We start from the raw sequence: 10,000 nt of genomic DNA, 5'->3' as shown, positions 1-10,000 counted from the left end.
CTCGACTAACTCTGCCCTCGCCGCCGCGCAGGAGAGGAGGAGAACTGTGTACGTGTGTGTAATATATTGCCACGGTCGACTGATGACGTAAACAGCCTCTTAATAAAGTCGAGGAGAAGAAGAAGAAGAAGAGGTAAGCTTAACAATAGACGGTTAATTACAGTACGAGGTAAACGTAGAGCGGAAAATCCCACGCTGGTAGATATCATTTTGCCCCCTAAGGGGGGTACTTTCTTTTTTTTTTCCATTGCGTTTACGGGGTACGCAGTTCCCCCTTTCCCAAAGACCCCCCTACCCCCCACTCCCCCTTTACTCCAGGACGCGTAGCGCAAAGGATCAATTGAGGTTACGACTCATTTCGCAGAAGATAACCAGAAGTTACTGTTTATCGGCAAAACGTAAAAGGCCAAGACTAGAGTAGAATATAGAATTGAGGTCAAAGACCAAGCGCTGGGACCTAATGAGGTCATTCAGCGCTGAGAGGGTAGGAAGTAAGACGTAAGAGAGAGAATATGAACGGAGGTACAGTCAAAGGAATGAAAGGATGTTGCAATTAGGGGGTCGAAAGGTCGCTGCAAAGAACCTCGTGATGTAATGCTTACAGTGCACCGCGTGAGGTGTACTGACGGCACTACCCCGCCTAATAGGGCGAAGAATAATTTCCAAAGCATTTATGTTAAGCCACTTCTTCCTTGCAAAGGATAACACACTCCGCCCAACGGATAATTTTATTATTATTAATAGAGGATAACATGACGGGACAGATGTAGCGATGTTATAAGCATAATTTTCATAATATTAATCTGAATCTAAAACTTCCTTGTAAAGGATAACACTCGAAGCCCAACGGATAATTTTGCTAATTACTGACAGGGGATAACTTGAAGTTATTACTTATCAGCAGAAGATAACAACTTGACGAAGGTTAGATCTCGCTAAGTCTATCGAAAACAAAGTTATCCTTCCGTCATCGGATTTTTCCGATGGATAACTGCAAGCACATTTCACGCGCTAAGGAGACAACTGCGGACTTCAATAACACGCGAGCAAAGGATAACTTTATTCACAGTTGGAAAAATGATAATGGATAAATTCAATAGCATTAATCTCTGGCGATGGATAACTTTATTCACTGCATAGATTATAAACGGTTAATCTCCCTTTTTCAGTTTTCTGAAAAGAAAACGCATGCGTTCGCTTTGTCTGTCCGTCCGCACTTTTTCTGTCCGCCCTCAGATCTTGAAACTGCTGAGGCTAGAGAGCTGCAAATTAGTACGTTGATCGTCCACCCTCCAATCATCACACATACCAAATTGCAGCCCTCTAGCCTCAGTAGGTATGGTTTTATTCAAGGTTAAAGTTAGTCATGATCGTACTTCTGGCAACGATATAGAATAGGCCACCAAAGGCCCGTGGTTAGTTTGATAGGCCGCGGCTCATACAGCATTATACCGAGACCAGCGAAAGATAGATCTATTTTTGGTGGCCTTAATCATAAATACGCTGTAGCGGCTGTACAGAAAACTGGACTGCGCCGAAGAAAGGTCGGCGCCTTTTATATTTGTTTTATGTTTTAATCATCTCTGGTTTAAAATAACGAAATAGCATTGCGTATAAAGCAGATCTTTGTGAGTATATAAATAAAACAAGTTACGTGAAACAAGAAAATAAAAAAAAATAATGCAAAATTTAAAAAATCCGGGCTTCATTCAATTACATTACGAATTAGAGTCCAACAATACATGGAATTCGTTATTAACATAATGTAATGTACGTCAGAATGAAGCGCAATCGTTACAGTCATCAACAAATTATGGTTATTACATTAACAAAATCATCGAGTGTCTAAAATTAAAAACAGATTCCAGTTATCCAGAAATTAGAAAAAAATAACTAATTAAACAATTAACTGTGAAAATGGTTCTCGTAGCAACTGTGCTCTCTGGGAAGCAATAGAGAGGAAGATTTTTGATAAATCCTGATTAGATACATAAATAAGCAAATAATTCTATCAATGGTTCCAGGAGCACATTTACTATCTAGAAAGTGAGATGAAAAATACTGAAATTCCGATTTGATAAATAAAAATAAAAAATTAATTCTAATAACGGTTCCACGAGCAACTTTGCTATCTAGGAAGCAATAGAGAGGAAAAATTCTGCTAAATTCCGATTAGATAATACATAAATAAAAAACAATAATTGATTCATACTATGGTTTTACGGGAACTTTGCTATTTAGGAAGCAATAGAGAGGAAAAATTCTGATAAATTCCGATTAGATTTATAAAAAAAAAAAAAAAAACAATTCTTACAACGGTTCCAGGAGAAATTTGCTATCTAGGAAGCAGCTGAGATTAAAAATTTTGATACATTCTGATCATAGGAATAAAGAAACTTCAACATACAATAAATTCTAACACCCGTTCAACCGCAGCTTTGATTTCTAGAAAGCGATCGGGAGAAAAAAGACTGATAAATTCTGGCTCCTAATCAGGGAAGATTGAAAAAGCGTTAAAGCAATTTCCTAAATGTGATCGACCCTTAAAATAGCAGACAATGAAGAGAAGAAATATAGACAGAAAATATATCTGCGAAAATTCTTAACCAACTTTGTCCCCTGGCCGATAATAATTATCCCACAAAATGGAAAAGTTAACTTTGCTGTTGAAATACGAAAAGCCTACATATGATACATTTGCACTTGCGACTAAAGCGATGCATTATTATGCATTACCAACGACCTTTCAAAGGATACACTGACATGATACCTAAGGAAATGATTAATTAAATTAAACGCTGGTTCTGACAAGAGTTAATCTACAGCTTTATTTCAACCAACGGTCCACAAATGTCATATATTAAAGTAGGCCATTACAAACGATAGTATATCACATGATGTATCAACCCTGATCCATACAATGCACAATGTATCCCCGGTGATAGGTTTCTGTTCCAAAGGGGGATACATGCTAACTACTCAGAATTATTATTATTATTATTATTAGTATGATTATTATTATGATTATTATTATGATTATTATTATTATTATTATTATTATTATTATTATTATTATTATTATTATTATTATTATTAATAATAATAATAATAATAATAATAATAATAATAATAATAATAATAATAATAATAATCATAATAATAATCATAATAATAATACTGTGAAGCAAGCCCACCAAAGAGGCCACTCACTTGAAATTCAAAAGTTTCCAAAAAATATTATTGTGTTCATTAGGATGAAGTAAGAGGAGGTCAAGCGAAATACAGAAAGAAGAGTTCTCGCATATTGAAAAACAGAAAATAGATTATAAAACATAATAAAGTACTGAAATGCAAGATGAACAGTATTAGCGTAGTAATGCAATGCATATTCGCTTGACCTTCTGCTGAAGAAGTTCTAATTGCACGAGAGAATCAGCGGTGTGGGGGAGGAATAAAGGACTTCTGGAAGTGAGGAGTTCGACATTGAGGCAAAACATTTACTTCATATTGGTGCTTCGGCTGTTCAGCGAATCCAGTAGTCGCTCTCGGCTGACAAATTGATCAAGGATCAACTGTGAATGTAAAAGATCTCTGTCGAAATCCTTGCGGAAAAATTGACAAACAAGAGACCACCCAAGTACAGAATCCGGTTAATCAATTGAGAGTCTGTTGCATAAGTGCAGAGCGAGGGTAGGGTTGGTAGGGTGAGGGTGGTGGGGTTATGAAATTAATTAAAATAATGCTAACACTCGGAAATGACGGAATAAAGCAGATTTAATTTGAGAGAGTGGGGAAAGTAGGGGGGGAAAGGCGGAAGGGGGGTGGGGGCCCTAATTATCAAATCGCTAAATGTCGATTCAGATGAAATGTTCATTTTGAGGAGGAGGAAAGGTCGAGTTTCCAGGTGATGCTTGGAGAGAGAGAGAGAGAGAGAGAGAGAGAGAGAGAGAGAGAGAGAGAGAGAGAGAGAGAGAGAAATGTTGGCTTTCGTGTAAGCACAGTGTTATCTATAGAGATACTTGGTTCGTTATATTTCCTTTGAAAGATTGAGTGACTTTTGAACAGCGTATTTTAGGAGAGAGAGAGAGAGAGAGAGAGAGAGAGAGAGAGAGAGAGAGAGAGAGAGAGCAGCATTCTGCAAACAAGCTCTCCATTCCCGAATTCTTGGAACAGGTCCGCTGAAGTCCAACGGGCGCGTTCACAAATATTCATTTCGGACCCTCACTCACTCACGGCTTCGACGGCGGCGCTTTCATTATCGAATGTCCCTACAAAGTAAGTAAACAGATTCTAACCTCCTCAAATTTTCAATTAACCCTCCCCCAACTCCCTCCTCTCCCCTCCCCCACCCAATCCCGGAAAGACGCTCGGCCAGTAAATGTAGGTCAATCTCCCATTTCGTATCGCGAGCTTCCGATGGACGCCAGGTGGTGACTTTATATAATAGGATTTCGCGAAGCGCATTCTCCGATTACTCGGGGAGTAAGCTTACAAACTACTTTGTGGTTGTTTTTCTTGTGTGGCAAAAGGTGTTTCGCGTTGATTTAAAGATATGGGAATTTTAGAATAGGATATTTATGATTTATTCATTAAAATGAAATTGAAAAAAAACGTACGTGTTAAACCGTACGGAAAAAAATTATTTCCAATAAAATATAACGTATTTATTTTAAATTTCGTTGGTGAACCAACGCAGCATCTAACCGTAGATTTTAGCACGCGGGCCCCAAGTAAGCTGGAGGTCCGATCACGCCTTGTTCCATTACCATTCCGCTAAATGAAGTGTAACAATTTTAACTTTTAGAACCAACGCCTTTGAGAATGCTAACGCTATCGCAATGACCAAGATCGCCTTTTAATCCTTAAAAAACTTTTAGATACAGTTATTTGTTTGTTTGCTTGAATGGTGTTTTTACGTTACATGGAACCAGTGGTTATTCAGCAACGGGACCAGCGGCTTGACGTGACTTCCGAACCACGTCGAGAGTGAACTTCTATCACCAAAAATACGCATCTCTAACTCCTCAGTGGAATGCCCGAGAATCGAACTCGCGGCCACCGAGGTGGCAGGCCAAGACCATACTCAATTGTTATTTATGACTTACGTAGCATTTCTTCGACCAAAAAAATAAATAAATAAAAAACACAAAAACAGAAAAACAAAACAAAAAAATTTGCCTATACAGTGATCAGAAATCCTACATAATAAATATGCGACGGATAAATAAAAGAAGGCTCAACGTAAAGCGAAAATATAAACAAACGGATAATCGGATTCTTCTCGTGGGGTTAAAAAGAAACCATTTCTTTGGCCGCTCTAAATCTGCGGCGGTAGTCGAGCGGGAAGTGGTGGTGTATAAAGAGAACCTCGAATATTCAAGAGGGCCATAATCAATCCAGTACGACGACTTCTGCGCTCTCTGCAATGCCCAGGGATATTTTGGGCCCGTGAGTACCGCTTCTTTCACCCCTCGCTACAATGCCCAAATTTTCCCCTTGTGCCCTAAGAAGGCCTTAGGGGAATAGCTGCAATGCCCAAATTTCCCCTCGTGCCCCAGGAAGGCCTTAGGGGAATAGCTACGATGCCCAAATTTCCCCTCGTGCCCCAGGAAGGCCTTAGGGGAATAGCTACGATGCCCAAATTTTTCCTCCCGTGCCCTAAGAAGGCCTTTGGAGAATAGCTACGATGCCCAATTTTTCCCCCGTGCCCTATGAAGGCCTTTGGAGAATAGCTACGATTCCCAAATTTTTCCCTCATGCCTTAAGAAGACTTTGGGTAATAGCTTCAATGCCTGAACTATTTTGGAACCGTGATTATAATATTTACAACGTCCTCTTGTACCTAAAAAAAATAAAAATAAATAAATAAATAAATAAAACTAAGACTTTCTATATGAAATATCTGGGACTTTTAGGCATGGAATACACAAGACCCAGGGATATTAAAACTCAAACATTTCCGGAAGGATATTGGGGCATTCAAATACCCAGAAAAATTTCAAATATTTGGTACGACTTTGGGACGTGAAGATGTCATACCCTGAAGGACTTATGGATATTATTATGTTAATATATACAACACTGAGAGATATTTGGACTTACACCGAAATACCCGAAAGGACTTGGGGGCGTCAATTTCACAATACCGTGAACTCTAGGACCAAAGGTTCGTACTATTCGGGACTTGGGAAACGTCATAACTTGAACGGCCATGATAACGTTTAAGCGTAAAACTTTAAAAATCCTGGAAAACGTTTAAACGTAATACTCTGGAATATCACCATCGTGTCGTTCCAGGACTTGTGGAGATAAGACTATAATCCCCCTGGAAGACTAAAGGATTCTAGATGTAAACCTATAAAGTAACGGGCGGTTTTAAGTCAGCAGGTACTTCGGAGTCCTTGGGGAAAACATTGAAACGAACCAAAAGATGCTCAGTATTACGTCATCAGTATCTCCTGGGTCGTATCCCCATAAGGCGAGGAGACTGGAGACGATGATGTGGAGGCTGAGGGTTGGAGACACAAGACTCAACCATCCGTTCGTGCTGTCAGGTGAAAACCCTCCATCCTGTATTGTTTCCTTGACTGTGAGACATCCGCTGGTCGAATGTCCCAGTCTGGGGACGTGACAGGTGGACATTTCATCCTTGCCACGATTCTCGGGGAGGGCTGTAATATACAGAAGTTATGCATCTTGACGAGGAAGGCGGGCAACCTCGAAACAAATTGAGACCATATACATGTACAGTGTTGAAATGTATAGAATTCATGTATCTACACCTTTATTTATATACAATTTTTAACATTTTATTTACGTCGTTTTAGTTTTTAGTTTGCTGTTTAATATCAATACGTCGTCAATAACCTAAATGCTGCGACGCCACTTCCAGTAACCGTTAAATCAAATCAGAACGGAACGCGGCACTGACGCCTAAATACATTTCGGGGGTTTCATGGAAATTATGCTAATATCCAGAACGACTGTCTTCGTATGTTCTCCAAGTAGACTTAGGCATAATTCTAATAGTGTCAAGGAGTACTTCGGCGCATAATTACGAAATAGCCAAGAGCACTTTGGAGCCTACTTCTGCGAAGACCAAGAGCACCTTACGGCATTTTGGATCATAATTCTACAATGATATCAAGCACGTCTCAAGACATAATTCTGAATTAGCCACAGCACCTTTTGGGGCATTCATTCAGCAATAGCACAGAGCAGATTTCCGGCTTAATTCTGCAATGATCGGGACTTTTGAGCATACTTCTACCATACCAGAGAGAGCTTTAGAACACGAACGCAAACCTCCAATAAGTATGAGGACTTTGAATGTAATCCTGAAAAAACACAGGGGGCTTCCCGACTTTTGAGAAGTGCGACGTAGTGACTTTGGAATGGGAGACTTTGGGTCTTGATGATAACGTTTAACTGTATTATCCATGAGGCCATTTTGATGTGGAACTATGTATAACTATGAGGTCTTTTTGACGTGAAATTATGTATACCTGTGAGGCGTTTTTAAAGTGGAACCAAGTATACCCATTAGGGCTTTTGAACGAGAAACTATAAATTCTCAAGAGGTCTTTTAGATGTGTAACTGTAATATCCAAGAGGTCTTTTTGACGGGAGACTATTTATACCCATGAGTCCTTTTAGACATGCATCGGTAACATCCAAGAGGCCTTTTATGCATGTAACGGGAACATCCAAAAGGCCTTTTAGACATGTAACGGTAACATCCAAGAGGCCTTTTATGCATGTAACGGGAACATCCAAAAGGCCTTTTAGACATGTAACGGTAACATCCAAGAGGCCTTTTATGCATGTAACGGGAACATCCAAAAGGCCTTTTAGACATGTAACGGTAACATCCAAGAGGCCTATCATGTATGCAACGGAAACAATCCAAAAGGCCTTTTAGACATGTAACGGGAGCATCTAAAAGGCCTTTTAGACATGTAACGGGAACATCCATGAGGCATTTTAGACGTATAACGGTAACATCAAGAAGGCCTTTTAGACATTTAGCGGGAACATCCAAATAGCCTTTTAGACATTTAACGGGAACATCCAAAAAGCCTTTTAGTCATGTAACGGGAACATCCACGAGGCATTTTAGATATGCAACGAGAACATCCAAGAGGCTTTTTAGACATGTAACGGGAACATCCACGATGCCCTTTTAAATGTGAAAACATTGTACTTAAAAGGAGTTTAGGACACAAAATAACAATAATAATATTATCCTCGCAGAGTTCAGACGCAAAACTACAGTACACTGGAAGGCAATTACGGCCTTAGACGACTTTCGGGGGCCCAGGGCGACCTCTGAAAGTCATTATGACTGCTGTACCGTCCCGCGGCACTCCAAAGGGAACTTTGGACGTAAAAAAACCGACGCTGCAAATGATTCTGGAGCGTCATTACGCCGCTGGACTGCCCTCGAGAGGTAGGAAGGACTTTCAAAGACTTTCAGCTGTGACGATCAGCAGGAGTAGTTTGGGACTCGTGGCAGCAGGAGCAGGAACAGTAGCAGGAACAGCAGCAGGCGTCCCAGAATCCTTCATCAACCTCCTCCTCCTCCTCCTCCCCCTCCTCCGAGATTCTGCTCCCAGCAGGCCATCTTAAGATGCTGCGTGCCATATCTCCCCCGATCTTTATAAACAACTCGCTCACGAGGGCGTTGAGCAATCGGGGTTTATCTGCCGCCCATCGGAGTGGATGGTTAAAAAGGGGATAAAATAGATATATACTGAGAGGAAGAGGAGGAAAAGGAGAGATGAGAGAGAGAGAGAGAGAGAGAGAGAGAGAGAGAGAGAGAGAGAGAGAGATTTACCATTACTCAGTGATATCATCGCGAATCCAAACGTGATATTTACAGCCCCAAATCCCCACGCATCTTACCAAGAGAGAGAATTTTATAAATACTGTATGTGCAGTTTCATCATATGTTTGTCAGTCGAACGTCAGGGCGCAAAAAGCCGCCGACATGTCATGCCCGGCAACTGAAAGGAAACCGACGAGGCGGGGGCGGGGGGGCGGGGTTGAGGTAGGGAGGAACATGCTTTGGGAAAATAAACAGAACTCGAGACGTAAACCCGGGAAAGTGTAACCAAACTGGGACCTTGAATCTTCACTTAATTATTTATGCGTGCACCTGACACCCCGCCTCGAAAGACCTCGGGTTTTAACTTACTACTACAGTCACGTTCCCAAACTTTCGGGAGGCAGGGCAACGCGATCGGGACGCGGATCGGATGGGACATGCAACTGAGAGCACACGGGGAACACTGAGGAAGAACAGTTAGTGGAAATGACTTACCCGTAACTCATTGGGACGGAATCTCAAGACATTCCTGCCAAAAATAGAAGAAGAAAACAGCAGCTTAGCCGAGTGTCCGGCGCTTCCCAGGGAGAGGAGCTTCTCTGGGAGGTGGTCTCAAACGTTGGGGAGGAGGGCCGACAGAAGACGTGACGTGACGGGACGCACACGCACACACACGCACTCTCTCCTCGACACAGACGGCCTCAGAAGGTCGGTCGGTCGGTCGGTGCGGGGTCTCGGCCCAGATGATGACAGGAGCAGCAGCAGAAGGGAATGATTTGGGGGGTGGGGGGGAGACGAGAAAAGGTGTTCTTCCTCCTACTGCGAGGAGGAGGAGGTCACATGATCAACACACTCAACGGCCACGAGACTCCACCACTTCGACGGACGAAGGCGGGACACAAGTACTACTACGACAGCAACAAGAACAACAACTACACAGACGACACGGATGTAATATATTTTGGACTTCTGCGGAGAGACAGAGAGAGAAGGGCTCGCTCACTCGTCCCTCTGGCGGGGGGCGGGCGGGCGGTTCGGGGGGGCGTCGGCAACGGGACTTGGTTCTATGAGCAGTAATATTTATATATTTTTATGAGTATATATCTTTGGAGCCTCGTGAGGTCACCAAAGGTCACCAGACACGGCACATTTCGCAGGTCAGGCTGAGTTATT

The 10,000-nt window shown here is 41.7% G+C and overlaps 1 long non-coding RNA gene across 1 annotated transcript in view; it reads right to left on the bottom strand.

Moving 5' to 3' along the window:
* The window catches only part of LOC135207706 (uncharacterized), a 184,278-nt gene that overhangs the window by 173,748 nt on the left and 530 nt on the right, over positions 1-10,000 (bottom strand). The window contains exon 2 of the long non-coding RNA XR_010313048.1: positions 9,323-9,796. This is a non-coding gene — a long non-coding RNA (uncharacterized LOC135207706). The remainder of the gene's footprint in view (positions 1-9,322; positions 9,797-10,000) is intronic.

Source organism: Macrobrachium nipponense, chromosome 34 (genome assembly GCF_015104395.2).
Source record: "Macrobrachium nipponense isolate FS-2020 chromosome 34, ASM1510439v2, whole genome shotgun sequence".
NCBI lineage: Eukaryota > Metazoa > Arthropoda > Malacostraca > Decapoda > Palaemonidae > Macrobrachium > Macrobrachium nipponense.
This window is presented reverse-complemented; position numbering and strand designations above follow the sequence as displayed.